Source organism: Castor canadensis, chromosome X, assembly GCF_047511655.1.
Source record: "Castor canadensis chromosome X, mCasCan1.hap1v2, whole genome shotgun sequence".
In the NCBI taxonomy this organism is placed as follows: domain Eukaryota; kingdom Metazoa; phylum Chordata; class Mammalia; order Rodentia; family Castoridae; genus Castor; species Castor canadensis.
The window spans coordinates 105,805,437-105,825,870 of NC_133405.1; the positions used below are offsets into that span (position 1 = coordinate 105,805,437).

A 20,434-nucleotide genomic window follows, 5' to 3' on the forward strand; every position below is an offset into this window, starting at 1 on the left:
AGTAGGAACCCTGCCTCAAACTGGACCATCTGAAGAGCCATCCTGGCTCTGGAACCTCCTGGAGGATTGTTTGAGGTCTCCATTGCGGCCAACTTCCGTCCATTACCGATGCATCTCCCAAGACACTCCTCAATAAGCTTTCTTCAGGCAACTTTATTCAGTCTGTCATCTTAGAACCCGACACAAGATAGGGGTAAAATATGCTGGGTGCCGGTGACTCATGCTACTGTAATCACAGACTGAGATTAAGAGGATCGCAGTTCGAGGCCAGCCTAGGCAAATAGTTCACGAGATCCCATCTCCAAAACAACCCAAAGCAAAATGAACTGAAGGTGTGGCTCAAGCCGTAGAGTATCTTCTTTGCAAGTGCAAAGCTGAGTTCAAAGCCCAGTCCCACCAAAAAAAAAAAAAAAAAAAGAAAAAAGAAAAAAAATGGGGGTAAAAGCCTAGTTAGTGAAGACAGGTGAAGGAAGGTATCAGGTCAAGAATTCCTTTTTCTGCATTCCTTATTATTTCTTGTTATTACTGCTGCCAACCATGTGAGCAAAGACAGAGGGACTGCTGCAGCTGGATTAAAAAGAAAGTCACAGTCAAGCCTGGAGGCCACCAGCCTAACCTATCTGTCCTGGAAAAACTTGGTGAGCAAATTGAGCCGGTAAGGCCACCCACATAATTTGTGAGGTTCCATACAAAATGAAAATCTGGGGACTATTGTTTAAAGAGCAAGAAGAAAACACTGTTAAAGGTACTGACATATATGGCTTTTTTCTCTAAAAATATTTTATGATGCATAAAACATAAGAGATGACAATGCTACATGAATAACAACATAAACTTACAAATTGCAAAACAATAGCTGTGATCTCATAATTGTATGTAATGCAATAAATACTTTATTAATGTGGTATTTTGACTGACCATAATATGTTTCTGGCTCACTTTTGTGCAAATTCACTTATTAAATCATCAAACTTTATACTTGGAGTAACCTCATTTTCACTTGATGTAAATTGGAAATGGCATCAGTCACATGGCAAATGTGAGATTGCAGATAACTGATAATTTTTAATTTTGAAAAGGATCTTTCTGCTGATGCAACTGCCAGTAGAGCTGTTAAGATACTTTTATAGGCTGTGACATTGGGACAAATTTCTGATAAATTATTTCAAAGTATATATTTCAGTACATCTAGAGCTAATGATTCTCATGTAGTAATTTTTCTAAAAAAATTTAACTCTTTCTACAAATCAGTTTCATGTAAGTCTGAATTTAATTTTAAATGTAAATGTATACAGTTGCAGTTTAATATTTTCTCTGACATTTCCTATAACTTGTGGTGGCCATAGAAGAAACTGAAAGTGGCTTTATGATTTGTAGATAATTCAAAACGCCTGTTTATGCATTCTGTCACTGTATCTTCAATTACAAGAAAAATCATTTAAAAATTATCTCTTTTTTTATTAATAATTGGTTCTCTGAAGCTCCTTAGGAGACTGTTCTTTTCTTTCAAAGTTGGTAATCTTTAAATTTAATTCCTGTTTCGAAACCTATGGATATTTGTCATGCAATACTGCAGTGGTTTTCAAAACCCAAGATTGTAAAGTCTTTTTGAAAACTCTAAGGCCGGGTGCCAGTGGCTCATGCCTGTAATCCTAGCTACTCAGAAGGCAGAGATCAGGAGGATCGCGGTTCGAAGCCAGCCCAGTCAAATAGTTTCACAAGACCCTATCTCGAAAAACCCTTCACAAAAATAGGGCTGGTGTAGTGGCTCAAGGTGAAGGCCCTGAGTTCAAGCCCAGTACCACAAAAAAAAGAAAAGAAAACTCTAAATCGGGCGTGGTGGCTTGTGCCAGTAATAACAGCACTTGGGAGGCTCAGGCAGGAGGATTACGAGTTTGGGGCTAACCTGGGCTACATAGTGTCTCAAAAACGAAAAACAAAGCAAAAAGTCTACCAACTCTCTGATATGTTTTACTGCAGCATCTAGATATATATGCTTTTTTTTTTAATAGTTTACTGACAGTTTCCTGCTGGAGCTCTGGCAGTTCCTGTCCTGGTGCTTGGGCTGGCTGGTTAATGTTTGTGCAGGGATGAGTTCCAGGATTGACCAGCAAGCTGGCCTTTCACCACGCACCATAGCTGCTACTTCTGCACCAGTGGCTGCTGCCATCACCACCAATCTGATCCTGAGACTATCCTGGCACCCTGGACTGTCCCATGGTGGCATGTGTGCCCTGCGGTCCTGTGCTAGTCAGCTTTCCATCACTGTGACAAAATGCCTGAGATAAACAACTTAAAAGGAGAAAAGGTTTATTTTGCCTAATAGTTTCAGACATGGTCGCTTGACCGTGTTGCTTTGGGCCTGTGGCAGCACAGAACATCGTGGTGGGTAGCTTTGGTGGAAGAACTGCTTGCCTCATGGTGGCTGAGAAGTAGGAAAAAGAGCAAGAGGGGAAGGGGCTGGGATCTCACTATCCCCTTCAAGGCACGGCCCTAATGACATAACTTCCTCCCACTTGGCCTCACCTCCCCACCTCCCAGTAGCACCACAGGTTGGTGACCAAGCCTTAAATGCATGGGCCTTTGGGGGACATTTCAGATCCAAACAATACCACTTGCTAAGGCAACACTTGTGCTGTGCTCTCTGCCTTGCCCTTGCTGCTACCCTGCATATCTGTGCAGCTCACACACATGCTCCATTGTCCCAGAAGATGTCACTTACGAGACAAAGGTTCAAAGACAACATTGTCAAGAATTTCAAGGTGATGACAGTGCAGCATTAGACCAAGTGTGGGCACTCTATTGCTATTTGTGACACCACTGCATACCAACTGTGAGCAGGTTTCCAGCCGTCCTTTGTGATGAGCTCACTGGTCAGCTGGTGCAAAACTGCTTGTCTTTTAGTCTTCCCAAAGCAGACAGGCCCTGAGACAAGGATGTGGGTACCAGTTGGTGTTTGGGAGGTGATCCCAGGAAGCACATTGAGAGGTTGGAACATGAGACGGAGAAGTGGGGACCACTGATACAGGACTGTTAATGACTGGATTTCTCCTGTAGACAACTAGGATGCAATTCTGCTGCCCTCCACCCCGACTTGTAAAACACACCCTGAAATCAGAGTCGGAAAGGCAGTCCCCACTGAGAGCCCCTACAGCTGGTTAGCTAGCTATCCTAGGAGGAATTCCCATTCCTTGTTGGCTGAGAGTAGCTGAGATGACCTCCTGGGTGGAGCTTGGGCAGATGGCTGTGTTGACCCTGGGATGGGCGAGGGACTACAAGCCTAGTAGCTTCGTGCTTTTTCTCTCGCCTCGCCCACTCCACACCGCCTCACACATGCACACAAACCGTGTTGGCCTTTTCATTTATCCTGAACGCTGTAATTACCACTTAATTTCCTCCTTACATTAGTATTGCAAATGCCTCCACCAACTTTATTTTCTTGCTTTATTTATACTAGTGAAAAGGCACTTAGAAGCAAATTATGCTCGCCTCCATATATTTCTCTACCTGTTTATCTCTGTGTTTATGGGGTGCCTATCATCATGGTATCTGGGCATTTAGACAGTCTCATTAGATCAAATTCATTACCTGAGAGAGGAAGAAAAACACAGTCCTCCTCCAGCTCTCCACAGAAGCCGCTCGGGAGCACATCGAGTGCCCCGGCTCAGGGAGACCTGCCAACCCTCAGGCTCTTGTTTTCCAGCCTGAGGAGAGGAATATTTTTGGCAAAAAAGTGAATCCACTCCTGGAGGGAGACATGGAGAGCTTGCAAACTAATTTGGAAGATCTATCAGAGGGTGGGCCTCAGTATGTTGGGCATTTAAAACTTGAAATGACTTCAATTTCATTGCTTTCCAAATATCAAATTGAGCCCATTTTTCACAAATGGGGCTTCATGCTCTGAGCGGCTTCCACCAGAAGATTCTGGATGTTAACTCCTTCTTTCTCACCCTGGAGTTACCGAGGGTGCCAAGTTCAAATGTTGCTGTGCATCTCTTTGTGGTCATGCTGGCTACTTTAAGAACCCAGCTTCCCAGGTGGCCTGAGCGTAACAATGGAGATCACTGGCTTCTCTTACTGTTCATAGCCCTGGATCCCAGCCATGCCTCCTTTTTGATTCCTCCCAGCCCCTGCCTTCCTGCACTCTGGCCTCCCTCTGTGTTTATGGCCTGGCCTTGTCTCTCAGACACAGTGACTGCAATGACCTTCCTTAACTGCATTGGGGATCTGTCTCATTTCCCCCCACCCCACCCCCCAGGCCATTCTGAACAAGCACCCTGCAACCACTCGGGCTCCCCCATTGTGGGTACTTCTACTAGAGACGTCCACATAGGCCTGAGTGGAAGAATCTAAATGCCATGGGCAAAGAAATATAGGCAAAGAAAGACCCATTTGCCTTTTAAAATTACCAAAGCCATTCATGTTAACTATATTACTTATTTTGCGGTGCAGGGAATCGAACCCACTGCCTCGTGTTCAAGTGTGCAGACTCTGAGCTACATCCCCAGCCCTATATTTTTTAAATGAAAAGAAAACTCCATCAACATAGATAACCAAGATAGGGATAATTTAAGTCATCCGAAGTTCTACCTATCCAGAGAGAATCATTGTTTACACAGATCAAATTTTTACCTCTGCAAATATCTACATAGGCAGCTAGATGATCCTGACTTAGGACAGTTGGATTTATGATTTTTCAACTTCAAGGTGGTGCAAAAGTGATCCGCTTTCAGTGGAAACCACACTTCCATTTAGAATTTGGGTCTTCTCCTGAGCTGGCAATTTGTGATGCTGAGCAGTGGATGGCGACAGCCAGCTTCAGGTCGGCCCCGGGATCATGAGGGAATGCAGCCCACACTCTACAGCTTCACTAAGCTAGGGTGTGGGGCAGGTTAGGTGTGGCAAATCTGTTCTCCACTTATGCTATTTTCGACTTATGATGGAATGATCCCACAGGCTCCCCCATGACCAGACATGGGGAGCTCCCCCTGGACTGCTCCTTCATGGGCTCTGCAAATTCCTTCCCCTCTCCACCTCTACTGCTGTGATTCACTCCCATGCCCTCCTTCACCTGTGCCTGCGGACCCCCAGCATGAAAGCCACTTCATCTGGCTGCAGAGCTTTCCCTGATTCCAGACAGACATGTCCTGCCTGGTTCTGTTGTTTTATTCCTGCTTCTGGACTGGAGGTCTCTCTAGGGACAACAACTGCCTCTGACTTATCAAGGCAAGCATTGCTGGGTAGTGTCTAAGCCCCAACATTACAGGGGACCACATCTGAGACTCACTGGGAGGGGAGGAGGTAGATGTCTGACCACAGAAGGAAGGACAGAGAAGGAGCAGTTCTGAGGTCTATCTAGAACCTTCTATGTTCCCCTCATTCCAATATACAGGGTCTGCCCCAGCTGAGGCAGGGTTTCCAGAGCTCTAAGGAGCCCAGACTTTGCAGTCAGCATGGCTGCCACTCTGAGTGACATTGGGGCAACAAGGGGGCTTCTGACATGGGAGGCCGAACATTGAACTAGCACGTGGGAGCCCATGGGGTGTGGGCAATGACAGGACTACAACAATGGTAACTATTACTACTGTTAGGAAGTTAGTGCTACTATTACAACTGAGCCTTTCCACCAAGGGGAGAATGTAAGGGGCAGCAGTTCTGAGGTCCTAAGGGTGATGCCCATGACATCAAAGAGTACCTTGGTTCCATTCTGGGCAGTGACTCAGAAGTCCCCCTTTCACCATCACTGGCTAGCTTATCCATGCTTCCAGAATGTCTTTAAAGACTAGAATTGCGTTTTATTTACCAAAAGCCAGCATTATGTCATATGGCCTTATATTCCAACAGGTGGAGCACAGTGACTGGCTTACAGCAATGTTCAGTAACCAATTAGCACCACTGCGACTGCTCTTCCCGCTCTGCCTCCTTTGGTCCACACAACAGCAACACAGTCACTATCCTCACTTCCCAAACAAGGCAACTGAAGTATAGGGGAGGCAAGTGCCTTCTCCAAGATCCATAGCCAATAATTGGCTGAACTGAGACTTCCACCTGAGTGCGCTCAGCCCCAACACTCCTATGAGTTTCCTTTTGCTGCTGTAACAAATTACCACAAGCTGAGTAGGTTTAAGAAACACAAATGTATTCTCTTTCAGGCATTTCAGACATCCATGATTTGTCTTATCAGACTGTAATTGGGATGTCAGCAGAGCTGGTTCCTTCTGGAGGCTCCAGGGGAGACTCTGGTCTTTACTTCTCCCAGCTTCTACAAGCTGCCAGTATTCCTTGCTTGGTGGCTGCATTGCTCCAACCTCTGCTTCTGTGACCATGTGACCATGCTTTCCTACTCCTCCTCTGATCTCCTGCCTCCCTCTTGTAAGGACCCCTGTGAGGAGATGGGACTCATTCAGCTAAGCCAGGACAATCTCTCCCACCTCAACAGCATTTCCTCTATCATTCCGACACATCTCTTTTGCCATTTAAGCTAACACTTATAGGTACTTAGAATCAGGATGTGGAGCCAAGTGTGGTGGTGCAGACCTGTAATCCCAGCATTCAGGAAGCTGAGGAAGGAGGACCCTAAGCTCAAGACCAGCCTGAGCAAAGTGAGTGAGACCCTTTCTCAAGCAAAACAAAACCAAAAAAGAGTTAGCACATGGATATCTTTGGGACCCATTATTTGAGTTCCCATAGCCACCCTGTGCTGGCTCCCTTAAAAATAGTAGTTGGGTGAGGTAGTAAAGGAAGGAATGGTATGAACAGTGTACGCTTAGATTAGGTTCTCCCAAAAGGAGGTGAGGACTTGGATGCAGCTGGTTTACTTGAGAGGTGATCCCAGGAAAGCCCAGGAGGGCAGTGGGGATTGCTCCAACCTCTGTGGGATAGGGAAGCGAGAAACACCCATCAAATGAATGAGCTGGTGCCCCTGTGGGCACCTGGGCTTCTGTCCTGCAGGGGACCCCCTGAGGAACTGTTTTGAACATCTCTCAAGTCACCCCACTGAGAGAGGCTGCCTTGGTGTCCAACAGCTGCCATAAGTGGACCACCTACCGGGTGCCTTACACCAGAATTTATTGCCTCACAGCTCTGGAGGCTAGAAGTCTGAAACTGAGAGTCAGCACATGGTTCCTTCTAGAGGCTCTGCTTCATGCCTGTCTCCTAGCTGGCAGCTGGCAGCGATCCTTGGTATTTTTTGTCTTATGAATGATTTGCTCCAGTCTCTGCCTCTGTCTTCGTATCACCTTCTCTGTGTGTCTTTTCTTCCTGCCTCTTTTTTTGTTTTGTTTTTTTTCGAGACAGGGCCTCACTATGTAACCCAGGCTGGCCTTGAACTCTGCTGTCTTGCCTCAGCCTCCTGAGTGCTGGGATTACAGGTGTGTGCCACCATGGCCTGTTGTCCCTTTCTCTTCTTTTATAAGGACACTTGTCACTGGATTTGAGACCCACAAGTAATCCAGGAGGATTTCGTCTTAAGATCCTTGTCTGTGTCTGCGAAGACCCTTTCTCCAAATAAGGCTGTATTCACAGGTTCCAGGTGGACCTATTTTTCAGGGGTCACCATTCAACCCACTACAGATGCAAAGCTGAAGTATTTATTCACAATTTCCCATCCCTTGGCCACCGGGGTTATTCCAGACGACGTCAAGCCTTAGCTCAGGAACTGTTTGTCTACTGGCACTACAGGTGAACTCAGCATGGGCCCAGGATACATGGGATGAGACATCCTGCAGGGGTGTGGAGAATCTGGCTCAGAGAGATGGGTGACAGGGAGCCATGCTGCATTCCAATATGCCAACCCCTCATTCCCTCCCTCCCTCCCTCGGCCTCTCCCTCCCCCCTCCAGATACCCCGGCCATGTCTCTGCCCCTGGAACAGATGAATCAGCAGAAAAAACTCTTGTCAACCTCGAACGCCAGAGAAATATTGAGGCCCAGGGTGCTTCGCCACCCCTCCTCCACGAGCAGGCGGGGAGTTTGGCTTCGAAGCAGCCCGGCGATGAGGCTGTACATCTTTCCCAGCAGGCCAAGTGGAAAGAGGGGCGGGGTGGGGCTGGGGTGTGGGGAGAAGTAATTAGTTTGATGAATCTTCTTTTTAAGTCGTTCTCTACATGGGGCTTTTGCAGCGTTATAGGCTCAGTGATGCATTCCCTGAGTTTTATGACTCCTTAAACATGGGCCATTTTTCAAAAGAGAAAGGTGAAAGTAATCAACTGTCGACACAAGCCCCAAGTGTCCCTGGTCTGGGACAAGGACATCCAATGAGGCTCCTAGACCACAGAGGGCCTGGGAGAGTCACAATAGGACTCAAATCTTTTTGCTGCACACCTTGCAGCCAGAGGTGACATGCTGAAACTCTCTGTCACTTTCAATATCCACCCCCCCCCCCATAGGCCTCTTCTGTGTGCTCGTCTAGTGCTTGTCTTGGGCTGGAGATATAAGGCCCACGTGGGCCCACCCTGCATATGCCCAGAGCCTGGTCAGAGAGGAGACTTGGCCTCTGCCTGTCCTGTGGGGAGACAGTGCCAGTAGCTCCTCCTTGCTAGACAAGGTGACCAGGCCTTGGCCACACTGCCTGTGGTATATTGCAAAGTTGTCCCCAGTCATTGACTTGATCTGGCAAGTGGCGAATAGAAGGGAAGTGAAGGCTTCACAGTGCTGCTTGTCGGCTTCGTGCTCTTAGAATCTTCTGCTATCATGGGAACCTGGCCAGGCTAGCCTGCTGGAAGCTGAGGGCTGGCGCCCAATTATCCCTATCACTGTAGCCAGCAGCTGGCAGAAGAGCCTCCTGGCTGACTGCGACCAGGTTCAATGTGCTGGAAGGTGCTGGAAACTTGGTCTTAGGCATGGCAGTGTTGAGATGGTAGAACTTTTAAGAGGTGGAACCTAGGGGAAGATAAGTCTTGGGGTCACTGCCCTTGGAAGGAATTAATGCTGGTTTCTCAGAGTGAGTTACTTCTTGTAACTCACTCTGGGTTGTTATAAAGCAACCCCGCCCCCTTCACTTGGCCCCTTCTGCTTCACCACCATGAAGCTAGTGGGGTGTCTTCTCCAGGATGAAAATACCACTTTCTTAGTCTTCTAAAACTGTGAGTTATATAAACCTCTTTTCTTTATAAAATACCTGACTTCGTGTATTTTGTTACAACAACACAAAACGGGCAATATAGTGATGTAATCAACAAAGGAAATGTTACTGAACAAGTTCCCACTATTAGCAATAACCCTTGTTGGGCACCTCTAGGAGAGGTGAGAAGACCTCACATCAAAAGTTAACCCACCTGAGGGGTACAGGAGCTCTGTGGGTAGCTCCCAACTCCTTTCTGCTCCCAGGGGCAGTCAATTCTGCATTAACCCAACCTGTGGGGGACTAGCAGGCTCTGAAAACAGGGAAAGTCCTGAGACCAAGAGTCACAAAGCTTGGCAGGTGCGTGGTAAAGGATAATACTGACTCATTCCTCATTCTGCAGGAGGGAGCCTGCCCAGCCCTGCCCAGCCCTTCCCAGCCCAAATGACCAGTCATAGATTCCTGAGCTAAAGTATTAGTGGTTGTTTTAGGCCAGGAAGTCTTGGGGATCCTTTGTTACCTAACAAAAAGTAACCGATACACTGTCTCCATTTTGGGGGCACCCAGGAGGAGCCTTCACCCTGAACTCCCAGTGGGGCCACTTGTAGTTTATGGCTAGACTGTTTTCCAGCTTACAGTGATTCCCTCCACTGACCGAACATTCTACCAGCAAAACAAAATTCACTTTCCATTCCCTTTGGCAGGGGTTTGATGACGGGATTAATAAAGGAACTCAAGACACTTTGATCTTATTTGTAATTTGAGATCAGTCTCCAGAGCATCCATTTGTTTTAATGGATGGGGGTGGGGAGGCTTCATGGGAGTTGAGTTGAATTAACAAGTTGAGCAGATCTCCTGCCTTGGGAGCTGTCTAGGGGTTGGATCAGTGTGTTGCTTGGGTGGCTTCCTATCTTGCTGATAGACATGATCGCTGTGGTGGCTCAAGGGAACATTCTAGATTCCCCTACTCTCCACTCACTGACGCTTGGAAAACAGAAAGTTCCCCACTGTAACCACCCAATAGAAGCAAAGCTACAACAGTTGGGTTCAGAAAACACAGCCCGTTCCATCCTCACTCAGCACGAGATGCCAGCATCCATGGTCTTAAAGCAATAGCTCCTTTGACTCCCATTCACTCAATAATCAGGTCTGTCCCTTTCCCTTTGACCATTGGCTGCCCACAGAATTGCTAAGCCCCAGAATGCCCGTTTCTTGGCTAAAACCAAACTGGCAACAAGGGCTGAAATTAATTTCTCAGCAAGGCTGGCCTGCCCATTGGAGGAGGTAGGTGTGCACAGAGGCCTGGCACTATTTGCCTGTACCCACGGCCATAGCTACGGTCCATGTCTGATAGGCATTTACCTCTTGGTGCCCTATGATAAGCACTGGCCGGGAGCCTGGGGCACCAGCCCTGCCTAGCAGAGGCCTTTCTCTTCCCTACCTAAGAGAACATTTCCTGGGAGAGGCCTAGGTCTCCTGAGAGAGCTGAGCTGGTGGAAAGGGCCCGCCCCAGCTGCTAGGCATCTGGTTGTGTTCCAGGTCTCACTTTATCTTGAGCTGTGCATTTGTAGAAGAAATGGCCAAAGCCAGTAGGGTACAGACCTCAGTCAGACAGAGGCCCAATTCCTGTTGACAGGGTGCATCCCTGGGGCTGCCTTTAACACCTGAGCTGCCTGATGGATCCCAGAAGCCAGCAGAAGGTATGTGGGGGGAGCGTCTGTGAGTATGTCTTTATGATATGTGTGAGTGGGTGCCTATGTGTTTACATACGCATGTGAGCTTGTTGCACATGTGTGAATGTGGGTAATTTGTGTGTTTGTGCATCTATGTACAGATGCTCCTTGACGTATGATCAGATTACATCCTGAGAAACCCACCATAAGTTGAAAATATCCTAAGTGGAAAATGCAGTTAACACACGTAGGTTCCTGTCCATCCCAGCTTATCCCAGCTATCCTATGGGAACCCGTATTTGCTGTAGAATGAGGAAGGAACAGAATTTGCCTTTACTGTGCCAGGCTCTGTGACTCTTGGCCTCAGGACTTTCCCTGGCATCGGATCTGCCAGACTCCCCTGGGGTGTGCTAGTGGAGCACGGAGAACCCCCCAGGAGCACTCTTCAACTGGGCCCAAGGGAGTTGGGGATAATTACCCAGCACTTGCACCCTACAGGTGGGATAGCCCTCAGGTTTGAGTTCTTCACCATCTCCCAGAGGTGCTCAGCAGGACTGAGCTGCAGGTGACCGCAGGGGGACCCATTCAGTAACCTTTCCTTTATGGAACACCTCCTCACTTTTCCATCTTCCACCCCCTCCCAGTGTGCCTCCCCATGGTGAAAGCACCACACTTTCACTCACATCTTTATCTCAGGGGCCCCTATGGGAGAACCCAGACAATGAGAGTGACTTCTCTAACTGATGCGTCAGGTCAAAGAATCCAGGCCCAGGGCACTCTGCCCCTTTGGGTCTCCTTTGGGAGGCAGCCCACCCAGAGGAAGTACATCTCAGCCCCCTGTAATCCATTCTGCCTCCAGCTGAGTGGGTAAGATCAATTCTGGGGTGAGTGTCAGCAAGACAATTGTGGTGACAGATCTCAAGCCACATGCACCAATATAGCCTTTTCTGTAATAAAGGGCGTTTTGAGCTCCCTCCTCCCCTTCAGACTTTTGTGTCTATTTCTCAATTGCTTGGGAGAAAGGAAAGGGTGTTATTATTTATTGACTCACCTAAAACCCCAATGTTTATCACTATATTCCCAGAGCCTAAAAATGCCAGGGACATAGAGGGATTCGTTAATGTTTGTTGCATGGAAAAATGTGACAGCAAATTTCAAATCCATATCTGTCTGCCTCCCAGGCTATGTACTTTCTCTACACCTTTTCTAACACAGGACAGCTGGAGAGAGACTGAGGAGGCCTGGGGAGCAGCAGGAAGGCCCTGGCCGCCTGACTTTGCTGCCTTTCTGCAAAGAGAAAGTTCTCTGTGGACCCCAGCCAAGGGGCAAGGTTGAGGTCAGGAAGATCTGCTCTGGGGAAGCCAGGGCTGGGCCCTGGAGGGGCCAATCCCCATGCGTGAGTTCTGCCAGCCTAACCACAGCACTGCGCGTTTTGACTGAGTGACTCTACCTGCCTCTCGGGGGGGATGGGAAGATTAATACCTGTTTAGCAAATTACAGCTTCCCCAGCTCCTCCCGCTCCTGGGGGAGAGGGAGCCGTGGAAACAGAAAATACAAACATACTCACGGCTCTGTGTCGAGGCTTGGTCACAGCAATGACAGCCAGGCTCAACTCCACAAAACGTGGAGGCTTAGCAAAGCTCTAGGGGATGTCTGGGGCCCGCCAAAGAGAAGGCCTAGGGAATGTCAAGGTTACCCTCAAGCCCTTGGGCAAGCAAGGGGGTGAGAGGGAAAGCCGGGTGGTGCAGGAATGTTCTGGAAAGACAGCAAGGGGCAGCTTGCAGGCTGGGTGTCTCCCCTACAAGCAGGAGGCGTGGAAGAGAGGAGTCCTGTGGACCACACACAGTGGGGAACAGTCTGGCCTTCTGCAAGGCTGTTTCTGTCATCCTCCCAAGCAGGTGCACTGTCCCATTCAGCTCTATGCGTCAGCTCGGGGGTGGAACTGGGGCATGATGGCTTCTTTGGCTCAGCCTGGGGTCTTGCAATTGTGCCAAGTTTGTGTGCTCAGCTGATGATGTGAATAAAGAGTTGTGAGACGGCTGAGGGACAGTTTGAAAGGAGAGAAAGTGCAGGGGAACACTGTCCTGCACAGATGTCCTCTTGCTCGTCATTCCTGTGTGTGCAGGCAGACTTGGCTACCAGCTCTAGGGACCTTCACTGCCAGAGGTCTTTCTTTCTTGTGGCCTGTGTGCAAGGACGATTTTGGAGGGGCCTCAGCCAGAGATGGACAGTAGGTATATGATAATGACATCAGCTCCCGTGCCCCCCACCTCCGTGGGAGGCTGTAAAGCGTGTTCACCACAGTCTTCCAGAAGTGCTGGTGTTGAGCTCCAGTGGCTCCCAGTGGGGTGACCTTCTTAACACCTCTCTGTGTGGCATCCTTCCTGTCTGCTTCTTACCTCCTCCACTCCACTGTGCTACCCCAAGTAAACTTTGCACTCAGGGGCTGCTTCTGAGGAAGCCCACACTAAATCTGGATTGGAAGGAGAGCCTGGGGACAGCAAGGAAAGGGACAGAGTGGAGACCCGCTGGCTTCAGCCCCAACAAGGGTGGGAACCAGCCTCCTGCTATGCTTACACCAAAGAAGAAAGGCTTCCTTCATGTCTATCAAGTCTCTGTCTTCTTTTTTCAAGCTTCCAACTCCACCCTCCCTCCCTAATGACCCTTCTCTGTTTTTCCAGAACAGCAACAATGTGCTAACAGAACTTGTCCATCTGTGAGTGGAAAGATTTCCTGATGACAGGCCTCTGGGTGGGGCTCAGCTAACTCTGCCCAGCCAAGCCCACTCCAGCCTCAGAAATGCCTCTGACTGCCTTGAGCTAATCCCTGGGCTGGGCCTGGGACAGGGAGGGCACCCGTAGGCTGGGGACGCAGCCATCTGTAGGACAGATTTAGAAGGGCCGCCATTTGGCTTGCTTGTGGTTGGCTCTGAGGACTTGCACGTGCCTAATTTTATTTTCTGTGCTAGCCCCATATGACAGCTCTGCTCCCTGGCTGCCCAGGGAAGAAATAGAAAACTATGAACCCAAAACGGCATGCTGACTATGTTAAGGACAGGTCTGCATCTTGAGGCTCTCTCTTGATTGGAGGATGTTTGGGGCAAGTCAGTCTCAGAAGCTCAGTGTCCTCCTCTAGAAAGGAAGACAGGCAGGACACCCCCAAGACTTCCAATTCTGGATGTGCCAGAAGGTGTGAGCCCTGAGTGTAGATGTGACATGACTCCCAGGGACTTGAAGTTGTTGGTTTCTAAGGGACTGACTCATTCTGTTTGAGACTCCAGCTCCCTTTGTCCCCTGCCCTCAATTCCCAGAAGCTTCTGTGAAGCTGATCCTATCAGACCAGGTCTGGACGCCATGGCTGCTCCACTTATCTATCCCTGGGTAATAAATGACTCCCATCCTGGGTGGCTGAAAACAACTGTTTCATTATCTCTTCCAGGTTCATAGGTCAGGAACTTGGGCAGGGTTTGATTACCCAATTCTTCTCCTGGAGGCACAGGAGGAGGTGTGTCTGTGGTATTCAGCTAGTAGATGGTGGCTCTGGAAGCTTCGCTTACATATCTAGAATCCAGGCAGACTGGCAGGTTAGGCTCATCTAGTACTGTCTTCCAGAATCTTCCAGAATAGTCTTTCCAGCATACAGGGTCAAAGAGGTGGGGTTTCTCACCTGATTTCTTGGAGCTCCAACAGCAAATGCCAGAGCAAACAGGAGGATGCTGCATGGACTTTTATGAGCCAGCCTCAAGGGTACAGGGAAGCACTTTGGTCTTCCTCTATTGGCTGAAGCAATCACAAGCCCAACCCACCTCCAGATTCAAGGGGAGAGGACCTAGACTTCACCTCTCATTGATGGATTGTCAAAGGCTAGATTTTAAAAGCATCATAATTGGGCTGGGAGTGTAGCTTAGTGGTAGAGCACATGCCTAGCGAAGCGCCATAATGATCCAGCTGTCCAAGTTTGCCCACAGCCCTCCATGCCCCCATCCCTTCCTTCCATATTCTTCCCCCACCAGCAGCCACACTCCAACCAGAGAGGCGAGTGCTCACCTCCTCTCTCAGAAACGACCTGAAACACTCGCTTATCCAAAATGTCAGGGTCTTTACCTTACTCCCCTGAGGGACATTTTCACTTTAATATGGTGGCCCCAGAATGGTGTGGCATAACCAAAGAAATGCATTGCTAATGGTGGAATTTCAGGCATTTACCACAGGCCAGTAAGCGATATATTTTTCGGCCAAGAGACTTCCTTGCTGCAGACAGCTGGTTGCTCAGTCTGCCCTAAATCCATAAACACTAAACCATGTCCACCAGGGTTCTTAAAGCAGCCTGGATGGCAGCTTCTCCACTATACTTCCTCAAGTGACCATCACTGAGAATCAGTACTCAGATGGTACAGAAGGAGAAGGGTGACGTTGGGCCATGCTGGTCGTGGATTCAGGGCTTCATGGACTTACTGCTCCTCAGTGTAAAGGGCAGGGGGATGAAAGAGAGTGGTGTGTGCACAGAACTCAAGTTGGCTTGGAAGTTAAAATATTTATGTAGCATTCTACTTTCTTTTCCTCTTTATAATATTTCTCAGTATGTGAGAAACGAGGAACATCAAAAAAAAAAGAATTTAGTAGCTGAGCATGGTGGTGCACACCTGTAATCCCAGGATTTGAGAGCCTGAGGCAGTAAGATTGTGAGTCCAAGGCCTGCTCTAGAATAATGTTAATTGTAAGCAAGAGGAATAAAACCCCACAACTCCATCATACACCCACACACCCCATGAGGACTTGCTTATATTACTAGTTTTCTTGGTTTACTTCAGCCTCATGGCAGAATGAAGTAGGAAGTGAGTGTGGTGACTGTATCTCACTTTCATACATTCCTTGGCAGCACTGGGGTTTGAACTCAGGGACTTGCACTTGCTAGGCAGGCACTCCGCCACTTAAGCCACACCCCCAGCCCTATTTTGCTTTAGTTTGTTTTTCAGATAGGGTCTCACATTTTTACTTGGGCTGACCTCAGACTGAGATTCTCCTACCTACAGCCTCCTGAGTAGCTGAGATGACAGGCTTGTGTCACTGTGCCCAGCTTGGTTGTTTTTTTGTTTTTTGTTTTTTTTGAGATAGGGTCTCCCTAACTTTTTTTTGCCCTTATTGGCCTCAAACCATGACCCTCCCATCTCTGCCTACATATGCCTCTCTTACCCCTGACTCCAACCTTTTTTGGAAGCAGGTTTTTGGAGTCAACCTTTTTGTAGTTGGTTTGGTTTTGAGACAGGATCTTACTATGTAGTTGAGGCTCAGCCTCCTGAGTAGTGGGATTATAGCCATGCACCACCATGCCTGGCTCTGACTACAGTCTTTTTAAACCAGATTCGTAGTACTTCGTTTCAGGAGGAGAGGTAGAGAGACTCCTGGGAGGTTCTGAAGGGAGGCAGCAAGGGCATTACTGGTGACTTTACCACAAGCCTGCATTGTTCTAAGTGCTTGCCAGGCATTGGCCCCATTTAATTGACCCAACATCCTGGGAGGCAGGTGCCAGAGTTCTCACTCCCTAACAACTGAGGAATCCAGGGCCCAGAAAGGTTAAGGAAACAGCCCAAAGATGCAGAGCAGAGAGGTGACAGAGGGGGGAGCTGAACCCAGGTGGTCTGGTTTCAGAATCTATTGGTTCTGGTCCTCTGTCATTAGCCTATTGTTCTGGAATAAATTCAGGCCAAGGCTGATCTCAAATAGAGGAAGGGCCTTTGTGCCATCTGGGGAGGAAGAACTGTTGGGGAGTACGGTCAAGAGAGACTCCAGACTGCTTGAAAAACAAAACTAAAGTCTTCTGTTACAAAATTGGCCTGTATAGTAACAACAGCAAGCTTTGTGCACTGCTTCTACCTTCCAGAGCCTGTAGCCACAGGGGGCGCTCCAGGGGCCTCTTTTTCTGGACCAAATGCTTCTAGGAATCTTGTTCTCAAGCCACACAAAAGCTGCCTGTGTCTCTGCTTGTGCTTCGCTTTGCAAACAGTGCTGGTGTTTGGTTGGGAGTTATTTACAGAGCTCGGCGTGCCATAGTACAGCGTGCATCACTAGCAGCCGGGAAAGCTAGAGCCTGGCCTCAGCTCTGCTGGAACTTGCTGTGGCATCTTGGGCATGCCATTTCTCTCTCTGGGTTCCTGTCTCTTCATGTAGAAACTAAGGGGTTGGATTATTTGATCACCAAGGTCCCAGGAGAGCTGAAATCTTATGATTTGTACAGGAATCAAAGGTGAGTCAGCAAAACTTCTAATGCCCAGAAGCAAAAGCTAGAGAGACTCAGAGAGCCTAGAGGGAAGAAGTCATCCTGAGCCAGAAAGCACAGGCTGAAAACAGCACAGGTACATGAAATTCTGGGATTTCTGGGCTGCAGAAACATTGTACCCACACCCCATGCTTCTTTGACTTGTGGGCTTATGAGCTGAAATCCCTTTAATGAAGACAGATCTCTTATTGCAGTCTAATTTCCATCCAGAAAGACTTAAATGCAATGAATTATTTCATTGACTTACATTTACACTAACATAGGAACAACTGACACCAGGTTTATTCCAAAGAGTAGGCCTTGAAGGGTAGGGGCCCAGGGCAAGGTACATGAAGACAGAGCGAAGAAAGAGCAGACCAATGCGCTCTTATGCAGGGGCTAGAAAGAGTGTAGTCACACAACTAGTGGACAGCTCCGTACTGCCTCAACCACCACTGCCCCACCCCAAGGAAGGAGCCATATTGGTGAGATTTCTGGTTTTGAGAGCCAGAAAGACCAATCAATCTGAGCTATTGGGGAGGAACCCCTAGGAGCTGGATTTACTCAGCTTGTGTTCTGCCCAGGTGACCTGGCAGAAAGACAACTTTGTTTTCTCAAGAGCTGGGGAAGGAGACATGGTGCCCAGCTGGCCTAGGACCTGAGGTAGAGGGGCACAAGGAGGGAAGCCAAGATGTGTTGAGCTGGCAGGCTGGGCACTGCCATGCGCAGGTCTGTAGACATCCTGTGTTTTTTTCAGTGTCCTCACCTTGTAGGGAAGCAGCAGGATGTGTTCTAACCCGCTGTCCCTGGATGTGATGCGTCACGTGATTTACCATAGGAAGAGAACATTTGTTTCTGCACGCATTTCCGCAAGAGAGTCCCGGTGATAGATGGAGAAGACATCAACCCAGAGGCTGACAGAGACTGTGGTGCTCTCAGCTGTAGGGAGCAAGGGAAAGGAGGTGGAGCTGAGGGTGGAGGAGGGGTGTTGGTCCTTTAGTCCAGACCTGGAGGGTGGGGAGGAGTGCGCCACCAGCATGGAGAGCAAGACACATCCATTGGGTGTTCTGAGAAGTCTGTAGTGGTGCCCGATTAGCATGTGCAGGCCAATCCCACAGACGGCCCATTTGGCCATCAGACTGCATTTCCTAACTTGGGCAAGATGCATGAGCTGTCCTCTCCGTTTCCTCACAAAAAAGATTTGTGGTGCTGTGAGCTCTGATGCAATCACGCAAGGTGCATGCAGTAGGTGCTGCTCTCGTGCAGGAGGTGAGCTGGCTGAGCATCGAAGCTCTGGGTGCTCCTCTGTCCTCCTGCTGCCTGCCTCAGCACCCACCCTGCCCCAGACTCCTGTTCTTTTCATCTGTCTCCTCTGAATCCGCTTGAAAACCCTGGCTTTGTTGCGGTTCCCTGGCTGAGCCCAGGGCCACGATGCTGACCTAACCCCCGTCTACGCTCAGGGTGGTAGAGACTGGTTTCCAGACAACACGACCCTTTTGGGAGCCCTCTGGATGGTGGGCAGAGGTCTGAGGGGCTGAGGCTGAAGTTGGATATGAGCCCTCTACCAGCGAGGCTGCCAGAGCCAGGCTGGGGGACCCCCAGATGGGTGAGCCCTGACCACCAGCCCACTTCCCACAGCCACCACAGCAGCTGGTGATTACAGGGGTGACTGGCTGAGCAGGTGTCAGGGACCCAGTGCTGCCTGGCTATGAAAAGGAATGTGCCACTGGGGAGGGATGGAGGAGGGGTGGGCCACAAGCCTGACGGGGAAATTCAGAATCAGGATTCTGAATCCTGAAGGCATGCCAGAATCAGGTGCCTCTGTCCCTTTGGAATTGGCCACCAGCACAAAAGCAAGGTTCCCTTCAGAAGCATGTGCCCAAGGTTCAGAGGGTGGGGACATCCTGCAGACCACATCAGAGCCCATTTCCTGTGACCTGGGCTTGTGGTGGGAGGGACCAGAGCTGGCTTCAGCCAAGAGCGGCTTTGTGACTCCACATGGACCACCATGCCCTCCAGGAGATGCCATGGGCCCAAAGGGAATGGCATGGGTATTGGCAGAGCCCTCTGGTGGGATGAATGGTGCTGCCCAGAGCCAAGGCAGGAGAAAGTGACACTTTCTAGCCAGGTGACATGAAGAGAGTTTAATGAAGGGAAAATTAATGGCAGAGTGAAGGAAAACCTAATTTGGGGGTGGTGAAGCATGCAGGGACAGGTGACAGCAGGAAGTTGCTACCACCTCAGGCCTGAAGAGATGCAAAGAAGAGGTAGCTTCTAGAGCCTGGAGAGAAACTGCAGGACAGGGGAATCCCCTTCACCCCAATGGGAGCGGTGGTATTTAGCAGCAGGACACAGACAAGTCCTGGTACAGAGGGAGATGGGGGATAAACCCTCTGTCCCTTGATCTCCTGAAGTGGGAAGGCAAGAAGGCCCACTGAGGCAGTCTCCACAACCAGCCTGCTGGGGTGCAGAATGGGCACAGTAGGTGGAGAACAGATCTGGAGGAGCCAAGAGGAGGCATCCAGCCTAAACAGAGAGTGGTCCAGGGTGGGTGAGGGAGGAGATGAGAGGCAGAGGCTTGTGGTTTTCAGACTGGCCTGGGGAGGGAGGAACAGACTGGAGAGGCTGGCAATGGCCTCTTTCACCTGCAATAGTACCACATGGCTCACGATGGGGGGACTCTACCTCAAGGAAGCAGAGCTGCTGGCTCCTCTCTGTGTAAGGGTGGCTGTTGCCCGAGCCCAGGTTGAGGTTCCTCCTTGGATCATGCTGAGCTCTCATTGTTCTAGATAATTCCTGATTATCCCTTCAGACCCTCTGGGTAGCTTCCCCGGCTTACACTCCCTTCTTGAAGGCTGAAGTAAATGCCCCCTATGTCATAGCTCCCAAAGGGGCCCAGCTCTATGCTTGCTCATATCACTTATACTGATGGCACCATCTAGATGAAGCCATCTAGGGCCCTTTGTGGGTCCAACCCAGGCCTGACTTCTCTCGGAGAGCCAGAGTCTGGATCAGCTCCACCTGCACAATGGGTGCTTCATAAAGAGCTATCAACACAGTCACTGCTGGGAATTTATCAAGCAGCACTAAGGTGGCCTCAAGTTCACTAGTAAAAAATTCTATGGTTTTTATTTCGATCCCCAGCACAAAGGCCACGAGGTGGCATCTATTGAGCTCCAGCGTAGGAACCCTATGTATGAGGCAGATCCCACCTGGGTTTCCATGGAGCACAATTCTCCACCCTGGCTTACGTGGTTATGCCTGCAGAATGAAAGAATTCTCCCATGCTAATATAATTTCAGCAGCACAGTGGTAAGAGCAGCGAGAGGCAACCTCCAGCCTCCTATTTATGAAAACAATAGCTCACGTTTATGATATTAACAGTAACCACAGCCACTTTACTTCCTTTCCTGCTGCCCTCTGTCTCTCTCTCTCTCTCTCTCTCC

The 20,434-nt window shown here is 49.2% G+C and overlaps 1 long non-coding RNA gene across 1 annotated transcript in view; it reads left to right on the forward strand.

Moving 5' to 3' along the window:
- The first annotated feature begins 10,633 nt into the window (after nt 1-10,633).
- Nucleotides 10,634-20,434, forward strand: part of LOC141419679 (uncharacterized) — a 32,474-nt gene continuing 22,673 nt past the window's right edge. The window contains exon 1 of the long non-coding RNA XR_012444298.1: nt 10,634-10,760. This is a non-coding gene — a long non-coding RNA (uncharacterized lncRNA). The remainder of the gene's footprint in view (nt 10,761-20,434) is intronic.